The sequence below is a fragment of the Mauremys mutica genome, unplaced genomic scaffold (assembly GCF_020497125.1).
Source record: "Mauremys mutica isolate MM-2020 ecotype Southern unplaced genomic scaffold, ASM2049712v1 000259F_np12_subseq_898772:1106484_obj, whole genome shotgun sequence".
NCBI lineage: Eukaryota > Metazoa > Chordata > Testudines > Geoemydidae > Mauremys > Mauremys mutica.
In genome coordinates, this window is record NW_025422893.1 from 10,020 (window position 1) to 32,283 (window position 22,264).

The 22,264-nt window shown below is 50.2% G+C and overlaps 1 non-coding gene across 1 annotated transcript; it reads left to right on the forward strand.

The window, feature by feature from the left end:
* The first annotated feature begins 6,949 nt into the window (after window positions 1-6,949).
* TRNAT-AGU lies at window positions 6,950-7,023 on the forward strand. The gene has a single exon. It is a non-coding gene; the product is annotated as a tRNA-Thr (tRNA).
* Window positions 7,024-22,264: the final 15,241 nt, after the last annotated feature.

A 22,264-nucleotide genomic window follows, 5' to 3' on the forward strand; every position in this document is an offset into this window, starting at 1 on the left:
TTGATGTATAGGTGCTTCACTACACAATGATTCTGTTCTCACTGAATTGTCACTTCACATTGCTCAGACCAGCTACCCCAGCACACTCCTGGCTGTGCATTAGTGTAAGTGTGTCCATGGCTGAACAACAAGAGTTCCTGCCCATTTCCCTTCCGGCTGGAGCATGATTAGAGTGTGTTTGTGGGTAACGACATTGCTATAGATTGTTGTTCGTTCCCCACACTGACAATTCAGACCGTCCCGTTCCTATTTGAATCTCCACCAGATCATGCCAATAGCCGGAGTCAGGATTTCTGTGGGGCGCTGAAATGTTTCAGGGGGTTGGTGCATGAACTCAGCCTTGCATCCATCCCGGATGTTTCATGGACTAACAACAGCAGCGTAAAGAAAGAGCTGATCCAATATCTCACTGTCAGAGGTGAAGGTGGCCTCGTCCCGTCTGCATGACCATTGCCATTGCAGGAGAGAAGGTGTCAATGGAATCGAATGCCCTGGCTCAGACAAGAGACACAGGGAGGTTTTGCTGTTCATGGATCTGTGCAAAGGAAATTGTGTCTCTGTGTGAAATTGAGGAGGGAAATGAAACGTCCCCATGGTGGCCCAATGCCCTAAGGAATGTGGGCGATGGACTCCGGCTGGGAAATGATTTTACAGGATCAATGTATTGCCCTGATTAAAAGCTATGGCTAAAAGGCAGCCACTGTTGTTAGTACCTGAACCTGTGTAGGGACGCCCGAGTGGGTATCAAGTCCATTGCCTTAACCAGGGGTAGTCGATTATTTTATCAAGATTCAAATTTCTTGGTCAAGGCATAGTCAATGTATAGACGCCAGAGAAAATAATACACTGATGATAAGAAGAAGAATATAGAAATATTTTGCAGTCACTATGGGCATAACTATGATAATTGTTTTGTGTTTCACTCTTTATATATGGCACCTCCTCCCTTCCCTTTAGACTTCTAGTTTACCAAGGGTAAAACTAAACGTCTCGTCAGATACCAGGGCGTGTTTGTGTTCATTCCTGCTAGCTACACAGGGATTTGATGTAGCTGCTTTCAATCCTCCGGCTCTGCCGGGATAAGTAACATTTCAGGCTGTCACTGAACCGAAGGAGGGAGATCATTTTTTGACAGGTTACGCCTCCTCTTAAAGGTGTTTGTCTGGCAGCCTTGGTTCCCAGGTCTCTCCGGAGGGAAGAAAGTTTCTGTGCAAAATACCAAAACTTTTAACAGAGCGGAGGGAAAGGCAACGGCCACATGATGAGGCCAATATGTACCACAACATGATTCTTTTATGTGGGATGACTCTGAACACTGACTGATCTGCACTCTCTTGTGTTTGAAGAGATGTTTAGTTTTGCACTTGGGAACCTATAAGGCTGAAGCAACGTTATGGATAGTGACACTGCGATTGAAGGGTGATTTAAGGTTGTAAAAATTGTTAAAAACACTAAGCTTAAACGTGAACTGCCTGTTATTAAAGGCTGGTTTCCCCACGTCAGTTCCATAAGCTCTGCTAGAAAGGCCCTGGGTTCTCTCCTGCCTCAGTGGGAACTCGAGGGAATCGTCCCCTGCTGCCCTTGGCTCCAGGCTGATTTTTCTGGGGAGGGGGCGTGGAATTGATATGTTTGCTGTTGAGAAGGGAGCCAGGCCAGTTCTCAGGGAACGAGAACTTCCAGCATCTGCCCAGCCCAGCCCAGGCTACTGCCCTGTCCCAGCCTCTGCTCCCCTGGGGGCCCTGCATGTTTGACTCTAGAGCAGGCCGGGAGCAGCAGCTGAGGCAGAGGACACCTGGGCTGGGCAGATAGGAGGGAGTTTAGCAAGTGGAAATGGTAAAACCACAGTGAAGTATTAACTTGGACTCGACGGCATTTCTCCATTGGTCTGTCTGCTTTGGGGCAGGGACAATGACATGTCCTGCTGCATTTGTCATTTCAAAGGGTGGTTTAGGATTTTCATTCTCAGACACGGTGCACAAAGCAGGACTCAACCCAGGGTGCAAATGAAATGAGCCACTCACAGGTTCTGGCAGCCACAATGAGCAGTTGGTGGGAGAGCTCAGACCTGCCCCTGTCCCAGAGGGAGGGGGGTGTCTACAAGAGGCTTGGACCACTGATCTATCAGTGCCTAACTCCCAAACTTTCAGTAACTCTATTATCAGTGCCTGTGAGTGTAATTTAAACCATGAGAAAAACCACACTAGGCTAGACCAAAGGCCCATCTAGCTCTGAATCTTGTCCTCTGACAGTAGCCAATACCAGGTGCCCCCAAAGCCACCACTGGGAGTAGAACCCAGGATCACCTGTTTACAAGGCAGGTGCTTTAGCCAGCTAAGCCATGGTGCCTGCCTGGGTGTAAGATATAGTGTCTGCCCACACCTGACTCCCTGCCATCTCCACCAGGACCTGACAAGCTTTCCTTGTGTTTGGATTCTGCAAAGCAGAGGAGCAGGTGACGTTTACCTTGCAAGCTGTGTGTGTGAGTGAATCTTTGGCCAGGTCTGCACTACAAAGTTGTTTCAGCAGAAATATATTGCTCAGGTGTGTGAAGAACACACAACGCTCCCTCAGTCGGCAGCTTGTTGTGGCTGGTGTACACACTGCAATGCCACATCTGGCGACAAAACTGCCCTGTTTTCGTGACAAAATAAAACCACTTCGATGAGAGGCCTAGAGCTTTTTGCAGCAAACTTACAGTGACAGAGTGCCAGTGTAAATGCTGCTGGTCATTAAATCACCATAACTGGCCTCCGCCAGTATCCCACAATGCCCGCCGTGAACTCACCTGCCCTGCATTCCTGCTAAAGAGGCTGGGCCTCTCCCCTTTCATAGCTCTAGGAAGTTCTGACAGCTGAGCCTGCTGCTCTGCTCCGGCAGCCAGGAGCAAATCACTGCCGTGGAATGCTGCTCTCCGGCCCTGCGAACACAGAGCAGGGGGCGGGAACTTCCAATACATGGGGGGGCACCGGCATCCGAACTGTGACACCCCATGACACCCCTTCCCTCGAGGAGGCTCTTACCTTCTAAACAGGAATAGCTGTTTTCTAGTAAAATCACTAAAAGGGAAGGAGAAAACTCAAAAGAGGTTCCTCCTGGCGCTCACGTCCGTGAACCCGAATACTCTCTCAGTCCTCAGAGAGAGACCTGGAGAAGGAGACTTGCTGCAGCAAAGTCACAGGGGTCTCTGAGGTTTCCCTGGCCCCTCGTCCCTGTCCTGCCTGGCTGATGTCAGCATCTCTCTGTGAAGTCACCACCTCCCCCCCACACCTTTGACCAATAGTCTGAAGTCTTGCAAAAGGCCTTTGTGATGTCACTGCCACACCCCTCCCTTGCTGGGCTAATGTCCTGCCCCTGGCCAGGCACTTTGGAGGTTTGAGCTACTCCCTGTGGATCACCCCACTCAAGGAGCGTTCGTTCTAGACAGCAAGCCGGCTAGACAGGAAAACATCAGACGCTGCTCCCAAAGCTACACTCAGTTTTTCAGAAATGAGTTGACTTTATGGCCAGAAAAGACCATTAGAGCATCTAATCTGACCCCCTGCATATCACAGGCCTCCTGTAGGACACAAGAGCTACTTTTGGGGCAAACACATTCCAGAAAGGAATCTAGTCTTCATGAAATGACATCAAGAGATGGAGAATCCACCACTTTCCTTGGTAGCTTGTTCCTGTGGTGAATCATCCTCGCTGTTGAATATTTGTGCCTTAGTTGTAATATGAATTTGTCTCTTTTCTCCTTCCAGCCATTGGGTCTTGTTATTCCTTTCTCTGCTATTTTAAAGAGTCCTTTAATATCCAATCTTTTCTCTCCATTAAGGCACTTCAACACTTCAATGAAGTCACCTTTCAATCTTCTTTTGATCAGCTAAACAGGTTGAGCTCTTTCAATAGCTCACTAGGAGGCATTTTCCTCCAGACCTCAGGACATCTGGTGGCTCTTTGCTGCCCCAGCTCCAATTTCACAATATCTTTTGCAAATGAGGACACCAAAGCTGGAGGGTATTCCAGTATCAGTCTCACTGATGCCGTGTCACCTCCTGTGACGTTACTGACATAATCTGTAACTGTATAGATCACCGTTGCGACCACTGTTCTATATTTGCAGCCAATATTGTAGAAAGGTTTCGTGCAAGGGGTCTATGGAGAGGTTCTGATTGGTTGATTATAATGATGCTATCTCTAGATGTGTATCATTTTTTTAGTTGACGTTATGAATATTGGCTCTATGCTGCCCGTATTTCAATCTTGTGCTCTGCTTCCGGTGTCAGTTCTGTCTAGCCTGCTTGATGGCCCATTAAGGACCATCAGCTATACATTCGCCCCATTGAGAGAAGGCAGATATGCCTTGTGACTCAGCAAGGTAGCAGGGACCTGCCTATGGAGAGAACTCTAAGGTTTTTCTGTGCCACGTCCTGGATAGAGTGTCCTTGGGACAAAGAAAGCAAAGACCACATGGCAAGAGGCTATAAAAGGCTGATGCCTCGTCTCCATCTTATTTTCAGTCCTGCTTCATAACTCTGGAGGGACTTTGCTACAAACTGAAGCTCTGTACAAAAGACTGAATGACCCATCCCAGCTTTGAATAGACTCCAGAGACTTGATTTGAACCTGCAGTTTATTCCATCACTGTTACAAGCCTGAACCAAGAACTTTGCCATTACTGTATGTGAAGGGTTCAAAGCCATGTGCATTTTATATAACAACCTGGTCTATGGATTGTGCCAGTTCTTTTCCAGACCCAAAGTCCAGATAGTGACCAGCTAAGAGAAAGCTGGGTAAACAGAAAGCCATGCTTGCTAAGATAGGCCTGGTCAGCAAATTGCCAGGTGTTGGAGCTTAGAACTAAATGATTGTGTCTTATTCAGAATTGCAGACTGAACAAAGAATCCCTATTCCTATTGTGTTTGTTTCTTCTCTAGGGAGACATTCTTCCCACACATCCAACCTTGAGTTTATGAAAAGTTGGCACGTCAGTATAAGATATGGCATCCTTCCACCTCCCTTCCAAGGGACCAATGCCTGCCTTAAGACACACAAAAAACAATCTTTATTGCCATATACTTTCACTCTTTCTTTGCTTTAACCCCCAGGAATGTACCTGTTGGACAATCAAAGGAGTTGCTCCATTCCTATGGATCCCAAATCAGAATTCAACATATATATTTTATACTAATAACATTTTATCAAAGTATTAATGAAATGTTAACTTGCTAACTTGAGACCATGGGTGGAGACATTATCTAATCTGTTAACCATTGGCTAATGTGCTTATCCTGTCTTGCAAAACCCGTCCCGGGGTGTGGAACTGCCTAGCCTGTCACTTTCCCCCGCCCATGGAAAATCTATATATTCTATTGTAATTAATTAATTAACAGTGTCTCTGAGCCTAATAAGCCCACTCCGCCAGCACTGTGTGTAATAAAGTCCTATTCTTGACCTCTACACGGTGTAGATTTATGTCCTTCACAGACACCTGCTGAATAAAGAGGAGATTCAGCATCCAGCTTGGCTGAATGTGTCTCCTCTCCCCACAGCTTGGTGATCTTTTGAGGAAATGGAGAAGACTGCCTTTGCCTGGCTGTACATCGCTTGCAAAAGAAACAGGTCTTTTTGGTGACAAGTGTTGAAAGGAGCCATTAGACAAATGTGGAGACAGGAAAAATGTCCCCCAAATGAACTGGCATCTGTGGATGCTGAAGCCACAACACAGAGCGCTAAACACTATATGAGAACGGGTGGTGTCAGAAGAGTCTCTACCAAAGCCTTTTCCCACCAGCAGGGGCCTCTCTGTGCACAGAACTCCTGGTAGCGTGATGGCTGCAGGCAGTGGAGAACTCCATTTTGGCATCTCTTTTGTGGTGAACATCTGCAGTGGCTATTAAAAGGTCTCTAGACAGTGATCTTTGGGAAGAGCTGGCTGAAGAACCTTCCTACTAATCAGGAGAGCCTGGCTTGGCCTGCCAGTTCTTCCTTGCCGAACCTAGTGTGTCTGTTGGCTCCTTTTTTTGTATCTCTTTTCAGAAAAAGAAAAGATCTGTCAGCAGAATCCTTCTAAGTGCTTGTTCAAGACAGAGAGAGCCTTCCTTGCGGCTAAGTCTTGGTGCCATGGGGCATGCCTCACTGCAGCACCTCCTGCTGACCATCCTAGCAATTAGCTCTGGTTCACCGGTGCGCCTTCATCTAGTAGCGTCTGGCCACCATCTGTTCTGTCATTAGGACCCTTGTTGCTCTCAGGACTTCAGTGTCCTCTTATGGACACAGCCCTCTGGCTGTGCCCCACTCAGTTCTCTCCCCCCTGCTGGGTGGGGTGGGGGGATGTCCTCTACCCAGACACTTGCCTCAGTGGCCGGCTGCAGTCCAGGGTGTAGCCATCTGTGTCAGTGGCTACTGAGGCAAAAGGTGTGAACCTCCAACCCTGCCATCTGTTTCCCTGGACCATTTCCCAACAGACCTAGAACCTTCCTCCACCTTTGTATCAGGGCCTTAGTCTGGCAGTAGTCAGCCAGGAGGTCACTCATGCACCCCTTACCCCAGCACTACTCTGATCATGGTGCCCTCCCTGCTCCTTCCTTCCTGACAGCCAATCCTCCCTCCTCAAACTCCAAGGAGTGACTAACTCTTGCTGTGCTGAGCAGCTCTTTATATATGGGCTGCTCCAGCAAGCCTTCTCCTGATTGGAGCTGAAGGAAAGGTTGCCATGACTCAGAACTGAGCCGAGGTTGCTGCGACTGAAACACAGATCACTAACCATTATATGATCACAGTGACTGGTGGGAGAGGCACATGTTAGAAGCCCTCTGTCTACTCAGCTGTGGCTTTCTGTGCACAGAGAGCCAGACACCTCAAGGTCTGCAAGTCTTGAGGGAAATGGGGAACATCTGTACTTTAGAATTTGCAGGTGTTGACTTGAACCATCAAATGAAACAGTTGCAAATAGCTTCTTCAGGCAGGCACCATGGCTTAGCTGGTTAAAGCACTTGCCTAGTAAACAGGAGATCCTGGGTTCAACTCCCAGTGGTGCCTTGGTGTATGGCTTTTGTCTCCTCTGCTCACATTTTCCTGTGTCTTCCTAGGAAACAGAAGAGGCCTCCCTTGGTATCCAAGTCATTGCTTGCTAAGGAAAAGGCTTCTTTGGAGAGAAGCATTGGAAACAATCAAATCACAAACCTGGAGTTGATGAAAACGCTGCTATGACTGGCATTGGCATGGCGGTTGCTTCGACTGCAATTGCTGCAACGCGAGAGCCTGCGCCACACATCCTTGTGATTCCCTGGAGATGTTCACACACAGATGTCATGTCACCTTCCTTTTGATTGTCATTGATGAAAAATGGAGCGGTTGGGAGAAAAGTCCCAGAGAGTCGCACCGTGGCTAAGCTGTGTGTCTCACCTGCCAGGTAAAGTGGAGTTAGGGATGCAGCTCCTAGTGGTGCCTTAACAAATGTGTCTGCTCTTCCCACCTTTTGGTGAATCTTTTGCGGAAACAGAGAAGACTGCCTCTGCCTTGCAATGCAAATGCTTGCAAAAGAAACCAGTTGTTTTTTTCTGACAAGTGTCAGAAGGAGGCACATAAGAAATGTGGAGACAAGGAAAAGGTCATCGTAACTCAACTTGCATCCATGGCTCTTGAGGCCAGAACGCAGAGCACTAAGCACTGTATGACCACAGCAAAATCTAAACTTTACACCTTATTACACTAGGCAGTAGTTAGGTCAAGCAATTTTCTCATCCTACTGGATGCTACCCTCCTTAATACATAGAATTCCCCCTAAAACCTGGATTACTGTCCTCAGATGACCTTCATTTTCTCAGGATTCCTGCTGCTTCCAGCATAGGTGGGAGAGGAGAAAGGCAAAAACATGATGCCACAGTCTCCTATTTTATATCCTTAGTTCAAGTGTCTAGAAGACACTTGCCCAGACGTGTCCGGGTGGGCTCTGCTGAGTCACTAGGTTGGGGAATCCTCCTGGTGTGGTCTTGTGCAACTGAGTCATAGACTTGAGCGGTCCCCACAGTGTTGTGTTTGGGCATCTGTCACTGAATTGGAAATCCCTTAATTACAATTCCTCTGCTGATTCATGGCTGTTGAACACCCTCCTCGGCAGGGGTCACTAGCAAAATTATAGCCTATTTCAGTAACAACCAGACAGCAAAAAGCATAACTTCACACACCCTCATGCTATACATATTTGGACAGAATAACCGATTTCAGCAGATCATGACTTTTCATATGATAACTTACATGGAATGGTTTGTAGGACATATCACAGCCATATATGACTGATGACTATGTGAGCTACAGGGAGCTATTTTGAAGTACATCATGTCACAAAAGCCTCTAGAGACTGGCCTTTGGGGAGAGCTGGCTGAAGAGCCTTCTGAGTAACTGAGAGATCCAGGCTTGGCCCTGCCAGTTTGTGCTTGCGAACTAAACTTGTCCGTTGGGCTCCCTTTTTTGTGTCTCTTTCACAGAAACAGAGCAGAAGTTCTTGGCCAATCCTTGAAAGTGCTTGTTCAAGACACAGGGAGCCTCTGTGCTGGGGCAGGGATAGGGCTGAAGGAGGTGGTCGGGGGTGGAGGTGCTTACCTCGGGCAGCACAGCTCCCAAAGTGACTGGCACACACTCCCCTCCGGCAGTGGCTCCTAGGCAGTGGGATACGGGGGCGGGTCAGCTGTGGCGTTTGCACTCAGGGCTGCAGGGATATGTCGGCCACTTCCAGGAGCAGTGTGGCAGGGAGGGAGGGGGCAGAGTGGGCAGGGAGCCGCCTTAGCGCTGCTGGCACATCTCCGAGTGTCACTTGGGGAGGCATCAGGTCTCTGTGGGCTGCCTGGGGCAGGGGCAGTGGCCGACGGGGCTCGGGCCACCCCTTTGCCTCCTCTCTCCAGGCTCCCAGCCCATCTTGCCGGCCCACAGGGATTTTAGGGTGCAGCAGCGCAGAGAGCAGGAAGGGCGAACCACAGCGGCTGCCTCCCCCACATGCAGGAAAATGGCTTGACCTGCTGGCCCCACGGACTAAGGCACCAGGCTTCCAGCTTGCCCCATTCGACCCAATGGGTTGATCTTGTGGCCAGAATTATTTGCAGTCGGGATTTCCCCCAACAGTGCCCCACAGGGGTCCAGGGTCAGCTCCAGCACAGGCCACGCAGGAAGGCTTAATGCTCGAGCTGCAGCACATGCTGGGCAGGCTCTAGGCCGGGCTCCCCATGGCAGGAGAGAAGAAGATGACTGGGGCCCCTGCAGGGGCAGGCTGGGGCTTCCTGGATCCCATTTGCTCACAGCCAGCGCCCTGCCCCCACTCCCATGTCATCAATGGCGCCCCCAGGTCAGCCAGAATGGAGCAGCGGTTTTCACTCCACCAAGTCCACTTACGGCTTACAGGCAACTCCCAAACCACCCACAGCCCACCATGTCGGCCAGAAAGGAGCCCACTCAGCCTCGCCATTGCTGCTTTTCCGTCCCCCCAGAACCCCGCTTCTCCTGGGCTGCAAGGAGCCATCCCTGGGAAGCCAAGAGGCAGGCACAGGATTCTGCCTCCCAGCAGCCAACCGCACCTCCCCCGGCTTTGCAGAACGAATGGTGACGCTCTACTAACCCCACTTAGCCGCACTGAGGCACTTAGCTTCTGCCCTGCCTTCCTCAGCTCGACTTTCCTCTTTTCCCCCATTCCTGCCTCACTTCCTCCTTTGGCAAGTCACGCAGAGGAGGCCAGCAGGAAGAGCCGGCCTCCACCGGCCAACCTCCCAGGGCAGAGGAGGCCAAGCCACAAGTCTCCAAAAGGTAACACGCCTAACTCCGAGGTGCTTTCTCCACTGCTGTCAGCACCCTCTCTCATGTGGGGGTTGGAGTTATCCCAGGGACAGGCCAATAGGAGAAGGAGGAGGCCTTCCTGATCAGCAAGGGGATCTGGGAAAAGGAAGCCAGCATGTTTCTGCCTGGTTTTGGACCAAGGACCTTTTGCGTGTTAGGCAATCATGATAACCACTACACTACAGAAACTCCATCTGCTTGGCTGTTGCTCACCCTGGCACAGACCGATGGACAAACCTGGAGAAAGTGGTGACAGCCCTTCAATAGGTCAGCTGGCAGAGCAGAGGACTGGAGCCGGCACTCAGGAAGTCGTCCTTACGTCGCCCTTGTGACTCCAGCTTGAGGGAGAGCTTCTTTTTCTTCCCCTTGCTGACAAAGAGCAAGAGAAGAATGAAAGGTCAGGGGGGCCAACTCGGTGCAGAAGCCCATGCTGTCTTTTCCTGCTGCATAGCCTGAAATGAGGGACTCGTGGCAGTTAAAGGCACTGCTGCACTTTCAGAAAACTTCCCACCCGTGCACAAAGGGGGATAGAAGAGCCTGTTAGTCTAGCACGCTCCCAACTGAACTACTTCAGCAGCTGCTCGGTTTCTTTTTGGCCTCCTGCTTTTCTGTCTGGGATGTTGTTGTCAGCTGTGGCACAGAAAAAGGACGTCACTGTGAATGGCCCATTGCGAGCGGCCCATGAAGACAAGATTCACTTTTGCCTTCCTTGCTCGGCTTTACTCGCTTCCTCGCCCTATTCCTGCCTTAGTTCCTGGGTTTCCTGAAGGTGACGGGGGGCCAGCAGTACCAGGAGGAAGTTGGGCAGCTAGACCCTGGTGGCAAAAGTGCTGCCGCCACTTGCCACCCCACTCTCTTCTCCCAGCGTCACATATTGGCCACCAGGGACTTGGGGCCCAGCAGCGCAATGGAAGGCAGTGGACAAAGCCACCCTCACCTTGAAGCTCCGGCTCGTTTAACCACATCTTCAATCGCTGATGGCCAATGAGAGACAGACATCGCTTGCTATTTTAGCATTTGGAAATGCCATTGGTCAGTCAGTGGATCTCTGTAATGCTGTTACAGAACAAATGAACATAGAATCTATGTGACATTCTATACCTTTGGGGGAGCGGCTGTAACCCCCATAATCCTCATTTTCATGTCTTCATGATCTTACATAGAGAGCATGACTTGTAAGGTATCAGGGAAAGGATATGATCGGCTGAAAGTCATTCCTCTCCCCATAGATGTAGACCATTCGTGCATATGAAGTTATGAGAATTGTGCAGTGTGGTTGTCACTGTGCTGCAAGGTGGGGGAGTCAGCCAAATATTAGCTCCCCAGTGGCAACAGCAAGGAAAGTAACCAACACCCGGACAGGGTGTCAAACAACCCATCGACAGCCATTGTCCAGCAAGGGAGCTACAATGCAATGACTCACCTGCATGAGGACACCCCAGGGGAATTGCTCAGACTTGCTTGGAGAGACGCAGTGATGCTCACCTGACTCTGAAGGGGGGACGGGGGGCAAAGCCATGAGGGAGGAAAGGACATGATAAAAGGAGAGACATTTGCCAGGCTTTATCTCTCTCTGCCACCTGCGTCTACAGACACCCCCACACCAAGCAACGGAAGCGCTGATGAAAGGGGAGAGCCTGGCTGAGAAGCCACCAGCCAGCCTGTGGTGAGAAGCATCTGAGTTTGTAAGGGTACTGAAAGGGTTAAGTTCAGCTTAGAATTAAAAGCAATGAGGAGCCCGGTGGCATCTTAAGGACTAACAGATTTATTTGGGCATAAGCGTTCGTGGGTAAAAAGCCCACTTCTTCAGATGCATGGAGTGAAAATTGCAGATAGAGGCATAAATATAGATTGGAACATGAAGTGACGGGAGTTACCGTACAAGGGGAGAACCAGTGTTGAAGGCTAATTCAGTCAGGGTGGATGTGGTCCTCTCCCCATAATTGATGGGGAGGTGTCAATACCAAGAGAGGGAAAATTGCTTTTGTCGTGAGCCAGCTACTCCCAGTCCTTATTCAAGCTCAAATTAATGGTGTTAAGTTTGCAAATCAATTGTAACTCTGCAATTTCTCTTTGAAGTCTGATTTTGAAGGTTTTTTGAATGGCTACTTTGAATTAGTGGGTGTGAATGTGTAAAGGTGGTATTGACTATACAAGTCCCATATGATCTCGTGATCTGGATTCCTGGTTTTCACCCAGGCGGCCTGGGTTCAGTTCCCAGTGTGGGAACAACGCAGAGCTTTTCCTCAGAGGGGAGGCAGGAAATAGAAGGAATGGGAAGGGATCCTGCCAGCAGGGGAGTTGGACAGTGTTGGGAGGGGACCCCAGAAGTGGGGGTGGGGCAGTGGTCTGCGGGGAGATGAGGGAAGGATCTCAGCTCTGTGGGAAGTTGACATTCTGGAGAGCACAGGCCTGGCATGGGGGGTGGGAAGACTGAGTGTGTCCCTCTAAACTCACCACCAGCAGGCTTGGAAGAATTACGTATTTGTTGGTAAATGTCAATTTCTGTGTAAACGCAGAACCCAATGGCAAAATCTTTCCATTGATAATCATCAAAACTAACAGATGGGCAAAGTAAGAAACATGTTGCTTGAGAACTTATCCTATTCCAATCCTCTAGGGTTTCCTTTTGCCTTAGGCACCACCACGTGGGCATTTCATATCCCTCCTCATTTTCACACAGACACACAATTTCCTTTGCACAGATCCATGAACAGCAAAACCTCCCTGTGTCTATTATCTGAGCCAGGGCATTCGATTCCATTGAAACCTTTTCTCCTGCAATGGCAATGGTCAGACAGAGAGGATGCGTCTACCTTCCCCCTGGCAGTGAGATATTCACTCTCCTCTTCATGCTGCTGTTGTTATTCCATGAGTTATCAAGGATGGAATAAAAAGCTGAGTTTACTCCAGGGTGAAGAAAGAAAGGAGCCACCAATGCCCTCAAAAATCTCAATGCCCAGAGAAAACCTGCCTCTGTTATTGGACTCCCAGAGGTGCTGGTAATACAGTGGGAAAAGGGACTGTCTGAATTGCCAAGGCAGGGAATGAACAATCTACAGCAACATCATTAACCACAAACACACTCTAGCCATGCTCCAGCCAGTAGAGAAATGGGCAGGAATTCTTGCTGTTCAGCCATGGCCACACGTACAGAGCTGCACAGCAGTGAGTGTGCTGGGGAAGCTGGTCTGAGCAAACAATTTGTAATGACCCTTCAGTGAGAACAGAACCAGAGTGTAGAAAGGCCCCTCTGTTAACTGGTTGTGGCTGAGGCCTTAAGTAGCTGGGCTAGAAAACCATGGGTGTCTTTCTGTGAAGGTTTGATCCTTGCCAGCTAGGCAAGGCTGGTGTGTGGTGTCTCCATGGCTGTACTTCCAGGGTCTGCTGACAACAGTGCCATAGGGAGCCAAGCTCTGTGCCAGGGTTTCTCAAACGTCCTTTCACTGCAACCTCCTTCTGCCAAAATAACTTAATACGTAGCCCTGGAAAGAGGGACCAAGCCCCTCCACTCGGGGTGGGGGGGAGTGCTAAAGACTGAGCCCAAGTGGAGGGAGGGCAAAACCAAAGCCTGAGGGATTCAGCCCTGGGTGGGGGGGCTCAGACTTTTGGCTTCAGCTCCAGGACCCAACAAGTCTAATGCCAGCCCTGGTGACCCCATTAAAACAGGGTCATGACCCACTTTGCGATCCTGACCCACAGCTTGAGAACCACTGCTCCATGCTGCAGGGGGAGAGTTTTCTTGTTGGTGTAGTCAATCCACTTTCCCAGGAGGTGGCAGCTCTGTCATGGGGAGAAGCTATAGCAGTGGGTGTGCAAGCTGTGGTGTTTACCACATTTAAGAAGTTTAATCAAACCCCATTTTTAAAACCACCTGTGGTCTGGGAATGGCAAAGGAGCTCGATGAAGCAGGGTCTGTCCTTCAAAGTCCTGGAGATCACGATTCCGTATTCCTTTTGTAATGGGGGTACAGCTCAGTGGTAGAGTGTTTGATTGCAGATCAAGTGGTCCTTTGTTCAAACCCAGGTGCCCTCTTAAAAAAAAGAAAAAAAAATTCATTTCCATTCTCCATTATGTTCAGGAGCAAGCTACCAAGGAAAGTGGTGGATTCTCCATCTCCTGATGTCATTTAATGAAGACTAGATGCCTTTCTGGAATGTGTTTGCCTCAAAAGTAGCTCTTGTGTCCTACAGGAGGCCTGTGATATGCAGGGGGTCAGATAAGATGCTCTGATGGTCTCTTCTGGCCATAAAGTCGACTCATTTCTGAAAAACTGAGTGTAGCATTGGGAGCAGCGTCTGATGTTTCCCTGTCTAGCCGGCTTGCTGCCTAGAACGAACGCTCCTTGAGTGGGGTGATCCACAGGGAGTAGCTCAAACCTCCAAAGTGCCTGGCCAGGGGCAGGACATTGGCACAGCAAGGGAGGGGTGTGGCAGTGACATCACAAAGGCCTTTTGCAGGACCTCAGCCTATTGGTCAGAGGTGGTGACCTCACAGAGAGATGCTGACATCAGCCAGGCAGGACAGGGGCGAGGGGACAGGGAAACCTCAGAGACCCCTGTGGCTTTGCTTCAGCAAGTCTCCTTCTCCAGGTCTCTCTCTGAGGACTGAGAGAGTATTCGGGTTCACGGACGTGAGCGCCAGGAGGAACCTCTTTCGAGTTTTCTCCTTCCCTCTAAGTGATTTTACTAGAAAACAGCCATCCCTGTTTAGAAGGTAAGAGCCTCCTTGAGGTTTGAAACCTGTTCAGTCTGATCCATGGGGGTGACAGTTGAATTCTAGGCATGGAAAACACGAGCTTAAGGAGGCAGAACTTTATTCCACACCTGGAATTTTGTCCCTTAGAATCACTGGGGACATTGGGGTTTGTTCTTTTTGCTTCCCCTCTTCCTCCCTCCTCTTTTTCTCTTGCTTCCTTTGTCCTTTTACCTGTTCCCCTCCCAACACCAGGAGGGTGTGTGTGTGTGTGTGTGTGTGTGTGTGTGTGTGTGTGTGTGTGTGTGTGTGTGTGTGTGTGTGTGTGTGTGTGTGTGTGTGTGTGTGTGTGTGTGTGTGTGTGTGTGTGTGTTGCGGGGGAGGGCTCTGCAGCTCCCACTGTGGGAGGTCTACCCAAAAATATGGGGCTGAAATAGTGCTCGGGCAGTGATCCCATCAGTGACCTGGGCCATCCTTTGGGCTCGCTGGTGAGAACCCTCAGCCTCCTGTCCTCAGTCTCTACCCTGATTGGCTGAGCAGGGGGTTATTGACAGGGATGAGACTCAGGTCCTTGGTGTTCTCTTTTAAGAGCAAGGAAATAAGTCAGAACCAGTTCTATGTTTGATGAATTTTGCTGCTTCTCTGCATTAATGGTCTCTGAGGAGAACTGCAATGTTAGAGAGAATCGTGAACTGCTCAAATACTTGCTGAATAATTACTGTCACTGTTGTTGGTCTGGAGCTCATCTGAGAGCACTTTATTCAGGTCATTCACTGTCTGAAATTCAAGATCCGATGGTAAGTTTGAAAATCAGGGCTCTTGGGTTCTATTCCCAACTCCGCCACTGGCTGGGTGTGTGACCTAAGACAAGTCAATTCTCCTTTCTCAGCCTTAGCTTCTCACTCTTTCAAGTAGGGATAATAATGATCCGCTCATACCTACCTCACGGTGCGTGGAGGCAGGGTCGGCTCTAGGTTTTTTGCCGTTTCAAGCAAAAAAAAAATGTTGGCTGCCCCCACCCTCAGCCCTGGGGTCCCCCGCCAGAGGAGCCTGCTAACTGAGCCCTGGGCTTCCCCCCATCCCCACAGCCCCCTGCCACCCCAGCCCTGGGCTCTCCCACCCCCCCCCACCGACACCCTGTGCCAACAACATAGGTTTGTTCTCCCCAGTCCGCCCAGGCTGAGCTGCTCCCGTTTATACTCCGTCTCCAGTCAGCGCATGCCCAGAGAGGGTGAGGGGGTGTGGCCTCTTCAGCCCACATGGCGCAGTTACCCCTAGCAGTGCCAGGTCAGGGTGGATGCACCTCATCACAGACAGCATTTCCCAAATGTTGGGATTAGCTAGGAGATCTCTTCAGAAGTAACCTCCTGTAGGGACTGGGTCACAAATACCTTGGGAACCAAATACCTGGGCGTTTTCCTAGTTCCGAATCACTTGCTGTGGAATTCTATCCCTGGATCATCTGAGACAATATTGACTTAAACAACTGAACTACCCTGTGCACTTACTTCGGTCAGTTGCACCCATTTGGGGTCTGCTGCTGTTCACCTTTTCAGAGTGGAGATTTAAATATACGACTGTTTCTTTGATAATATGTCCAACAGCTTGGAGTATTCTCTCCTGTTGACTGAACTGCATTTGAATTTTCTCCATGTCATCATGCAGGAATAGGGAGAAAAACAAACCTGAAGTAAAAAAATGGTAATTTGTCTGAAATTTCCCAAAAAATCTGAGCTACATTCTGTCAAACAAAACTAACATGCAGTTATATGACCAAGGAGCCTTCATGAAAGATAGAAAACCCATATCACAGAGAGGTAGAAGACACTTTCATTTTAATTTAAAAGTGAAATTCCAGACTAGGTTACATCTGATGTCTCAGAATCAGGATGAGAGATTCTCCCATGATCCACTGAAACCTGCTTCACCCTGCGCTTTCTCATGCATCCGACGAAGTGGGTATTCACCCACGAAAGCTCATGCTCCAAAAGTCTGATAGTCTATAAGGTGCCACAGGATTCTTTGCTGCTTTTACAGATCCAGACTAACACGGCTCCCCCTCTGATACCTCTCTCATTAGTGTTATTTACAGGAGTTTTAGCACCTTCATAATGGGAGAAAAAACAGCCGACCTTCCCAGAAGCGGCTTTGCCATTGAGGGAAAAGGGGATTTGAATGGTGCTTGGGATCCATTTGAAATCCCCTTCCAAGTCTGACACTTTCATCTCCTGCCAGACTGACTCTGATTTAGGATCAAAGACGTGTACAAGCACCATTCCCAAGCATGGACAGCCAAGAACATGACCCCACCAGACACGTTGGGAAGCGAAGGAATACGAAGGGGTGAACTGTGCATGGCTCAGGCACAAGGTAACAGTTCTGGGGTGATGGGGAAGGATGGAATGTCTGAGTCGCCCCATCTCCTTCCAGTGTCACAGAGCCTAAAATGACCCTTATTTCCCTGACACTGCTCCAGCTCTTCATCATATTTAAATATATTTTAAATGAGAAAAAAAGTCAACAAAATAACTGCTGTTCTGCACAATCCAGGGTAATGTGAGAACAACTGGGAATGAGGAAATCTCTCCTCAAAGAGGAACTTGACGTCTCTAACAGTAACTTTGCACTGGCAGGAGGAGTATAAATGTGAATCTCCAGGTTTGTTTAGACAAGGAAATGTGACGGTGATTAGGTCAGATCAGGAGGAAATGTGCTAGATAACCCCACTGACTATCCATAGCCCATGTCTTTACTGCAAGAATAGCTGTCTTATTACATCAGGAAAATGAACTCAAGCTAGCTAACTCCATGGCAACCACAGTGATGAGACCCAGGTAGATTTTATCTCAACGTAGCTGGTTGAAGACACCCCCCATCTCCCCCACCTGGGGTGATGACATTCCTGGTAGAAAGGACACTCGCTCCCATGACTCGCAGGACAATGGAGTTGATACAAAGGACCACAGGATCCACCCCAAAGACGGGCGAGCTTCAAAAGTGGGCAACTCGTGTGTGGGAGCTGAGGGACTACAGTGTGCAAAAGATGCAAACAGCCTTAACACTCACTACCTGGGAACTGTCAAAAGAATTAAAGAAAAAAATCTCCTGACAGCTCTAGAGAAGGTTTTTATGAAGTTTGTCTCCTTTATGGATTCTCTGATGTTTAGAAAGGCCTGAGCTATGAGTGAAGCTTTTCCCGCACTCGCAGCATTCATATGGTCTCTCTCCGGTGTGGACTCTGTAATGTGTAACAAGGGTTGAGCTCCGAGAGAAGCTGTTCCCGCACTCACTGCATTCATAGGGTTTCTCTCCTGTGTGGACTCTCTGGTGAGAGATAAGAGAGAAGAGGTGAGTGAAACTTTTCCCGCACTCACTGCATGCATAGGGTCTCTCTCCTGTGTGGACTCTCTGGTGAGAGATAAGAGAGAAGAGGTGAGTGAAACTTTTCCCGCACTCACTGCATTCATAGGGTCTCTCTCCTGTGTGGATCCTCTGATGCATAGTAAGGTGTGAGCTTTGAGAGAAGCTTTTTCCACACTCGCAACACTCATAGGGTCTCTCTCCTGTGTGGACTCTCTGGTGAGAGATAAGGGAGGAGAATTGACTGAAACTTTTCCCGCACTCACGGCATTCATAGGGTCTCTCTCCTGTGTGGATCCTCTGATGCGTAGTAAGGTTTGAGCTCCGAGAGAAGCTTTTTCCACACTCGCAACATTCGTAGGGTTCCTCTCCCGTGAGCGTTGTCTGATGAGAGATAAGGGCTGATCTCTGAGTGAAGCTTTTCCCGCACTTGCAGCATTCGTAGGGTCGCTCTTCTGTGTGGATTCTCTGATGAGAGATAAGGGCTGATCTCTGAGTGAAGCTTTTCCCGCACTTGCAGCATTCGTAGGGTCGCTCTTCTGTGTGGATTCTCTGATGAGAGATGAGGGCTGATCTCTGAGTGAAGCTTTTCCCGCACTCACAGCATTCATAGGGTCTTTCTCCTCTGTGTATTCGCTGATGCCTACTAAGGGCTGAGGTACGATTGAAGCTTTTCCCACACTCACAGCATTCGTAGGGTCTCTCTTTCGTGTGGATTATCTCATGTCGAATAAGGGCTGAGCGGTAATGGAAGTTTTTCCCACACTCACTACACGTAGTCTCTCGCTTTTCCGTGAGGATTTTCTCCTGGGACGTAGTTTCCTTGAGGTCCCTGTGAGTTCCCTGACAATTAATGGGTTCATCCACTCTCTCCTCTGAGTGGTTTCCCTGCTCTCTCTCTGGTCTGTGGTAATTTTTACCAGCTTTTCCCTGCTCATGGGGGCTGGACACACTCCCTTTGGCTCTTCGCAGTAATTCCCCATGCGCTTCGGCGAGCTCAGCATCTTCCTGGTGAGGATTCTGCTCCTCGCTCTCCCTCACCACCCCATCACCTGCTAGAAGAGAGGAGAAATCTCAGAATTGGGGATGGAGAGGCAGAGAACAAACCCAAGTAAGTGCTGGAGAGACAGAAAATAAAAATCAGGGACTGAACTCCCCCTAACTCTTCCCCACAGGGGACAGTGGAGGGGATCAATTCTGCTCCCAACCCAGGACCGGCCTTTAGGGGGGGGCGTACGGGTGCCCCACCCAAGGGGGTGCCGGGCGCAGGGTTTGGATTCCCACCTGACCTGCTGCTGAGAGGCTTGCTGGGCTGATGAAAGCGGCACAGGGAGCAGATAAGCAGCAGCGTGGGGGAGTGGGAGAGACCTGAGCTGCAGGGGGCAGCTGGATGACCAGTGTCAGAGTCAGGTGACTGCTCCGGAGCAGAGGGGCCCCTCCTCGGCCCTGCTCCATGTGTGCAGCTGCTGCTGTTCCTGTCCCCCCAACCCCCCACCCTCCCTTCACCCCGGGAATCGCCCCGTCCACCCCCGACTGGCAGCATCCTCCTGACTGCTCTGCAGGGGGGAGGTGCTGATTGATGGCGGGATGATCCCCTCCCCCACACCCGGATACCCGATTTCCACTGAGCTGGGGTGACGGGACAGGGGGAATCTGCGTGTGCTGCTGCATCTCTGGGGCCAGAGCTGCCGGCAGCTGCTTGTGTCTGAACAAGCCTAGTTCAGGCTCCTGACCCTGAGAACTTTCTTAAGGAGACAGCGCGCTCACTCACTCAGGCACATACTCCCTTCACACACACACACACACACACACACACACACACACACACCCCAGGGCTCCCTGCATCCAGGTCACTTCCCCACCTGGGCGGTGCTGAGACATCAGGAGCAGCTGCTCTCCTGCCCTCCCCTTACACAGCCTGCAGGGAAAGTGACCTGGGAGCAGGAAGCCCCGACGTCGCTCCTTGCTCCCCTCTCCCAGCCCCCCAGGGCTGTGTGGGGCGGGGGAGCAGCAGTCCAGTGGGGGAGCGAGCAGCAATGCCAGCTGCTTTGTGCATCCAGGTCAGGTTCCCCACTTGGGTGCAGGGGGGGATGCCGGGGTTAGAGGCAAAGGGGGCACAGTGCAGGGGTTGGGGGCACAGGAGAGTGGTGCAGGGGGTAGCAGTGAAGGGCTGCATAGAACCATAAAATATCAGGGTTGGAAGGGACCTCAGGATGTATCTAGTCCACCCTCCTGCTCAAAGTAGGACTAATTCCCAACTAAATCATCCCAGCCAGGGCTTTGTCAAGCCGGGCCTTAAAAACCTCTAAGGAAGGAGACTCCACCTCCCTAGGGAACCCATTCCAGTGCTTCACCATCCTCCTAGTGAAATAGTTTTTCCTAGTATCCAACCTAGTCCTCCCCCACGGCAACTTGAGGTCATTACTCCTTGTTCTGTCATCTGCTACCACTGAGAACAGTCTAGATCCATCCTCTTTGGAACCCTCCTTCAGCAGTTGAAAGCAGCGATCAAATCCCACCCTCAGTCTTCTCTTCTGCAGACTAAACAATCCCAGTTCCCTCAGCCTCTCCTCATAAGTCATGTGCTCCAGCCCACTAATCATTTTTTGTTGCCTTCTGCTGGACTCTTTCCAATTTTTCCACATCCTTCTTGTAGTGTGGGGCCCAAAACTGGACACAGTACTCCAGATGAGGCCTCACCAATGTCGAATAGAGGGGAACGATCACATCTCTCAATCTGCTGGCAATGCCCCTATTTATACAGCCCAAAATGCCGTTAGCCTTCTTGGCAACAAGGGCACACTGTTGACTCATAGCCAGCTTCTCATCCACTGTAACCCCTAGGTCCTTTTCTGCAGAACTGCTTCCTAGCCATTCGGTCCCTAGTCTGTAACAGTGAATGGGATTCTTCTGTCCTAAGTGCTGGACTCTGCACTTGTCCTTGTTGAACCTCATCAGGTTTCTTTTGGCCCAATCCTCTAATTTGTCTAGGTCCCTCTGTATCCTATCCCTACCCTCCAGTGTATCAACCACTCCTCCCAGTTTAGCGTCATCTGCAAACTTGCTGAGAGTTCAGTCCACGCCATCCTCCAGACCATTAATGATTGCGGCACAGGAGTGGAGTGCAAGGGCTGGGGTGAAGGGGGCACAGTGCAGGGGTTAGGGGCTCAGGAGGGGGCAGGTGTTGGGGTGAATGAGGGGGGCAGAGGTTAGGATTGAAGGGGTTGTAGGGATTAGGGGTGCAGGAGGGGGAGCAGGCATTTGGGGCAAAGGGACACAGTGCAGAGATTGGGGGGAAGGGAACGTGGGTTGCCTAGGGAGCCCATGGGAGCCAGGGGCACCAAAATGCAAGTTTGCCCCGGGTGCCATTTCCCCACGCCCGGCCCTGCCCACATCCCATCCAAACACTCAGAAGGAAGGGAGGGAGCTCCAGCCAAGGTGTCAATCATCATCTGTAGGAAGCCAGGAGTGAGATCTGCTGGGGACTGTCCTGAGCTCACAGAGTCTGTGTGGGGAATCCCAGCGGGTTCTCTCAGGCACTTACAGTTTCTGGGTTGGTTTAATGTTTCCTCACCTGTGCAGGGACTTCCCAGGATCTCGCTTTCCACTGAACAAGGGAGATCCAGGACCCACGGCTCTTCCCCTCCTTCCAGCTGGAAGATCACAGAGGGTTGGGAAACTGGAAACCCTGCTCAAGGGAAAGAAAACAAAGGAGATCAGGGGAATTCATAGGCCATCTATCATCATAAAAAACATTCTATTAGTTTAACCCCAGTCCATTTTAAACAATAAAATCGCAGGGCCAGCTCCCCAGGTGCTCAAAGGTGCAGAACACTCTACTTAGGAGGGATTTAACTATCCCCATCTTTGCTGGGAACACACACAGCCAGACACTCATTATCAAAGAGGCTCCTAAAAAACAGAGACTGGAACTGCATTTCCCAGAAAGTGAAGACTCCAGACAGAGGGCAAGTCTCCCTGGCACTGCTTCTTGCTGACAGACAGGTCCAGAGCCAAAGAGAGAGTCCAGGGGAAGCTGGGAACAGGAAGCATGGGCTGGGGGGTTCAGTGGAGTAAGGACTAGGAAGGGCAGGGATATCACTGAAGGCAGGATCTCAGCAGCATTAGATGTCAGGAAAGCACATCCTGCGGCATTAGGGAACCTAGCGAGTCAGGTATAAAGGGAGGGAGCATAAAAAACACTGTGTGTGGAGAAAGCTGGCAAATTAGATGGTGTAGTTCAAGAGCCACAGACCAATTCTTCTGCCAAAGGAGAATGTGAAAAATAAGAATCAGGCCATGTGACTTCAGGAGGGACAAATTTGAAGATCCAAAGAACATGCAGAGAAGAGAGACGGCGGCTCTTGCAGGTGGGGATGGAAAAGGAAGAGTCTCCGCGGTT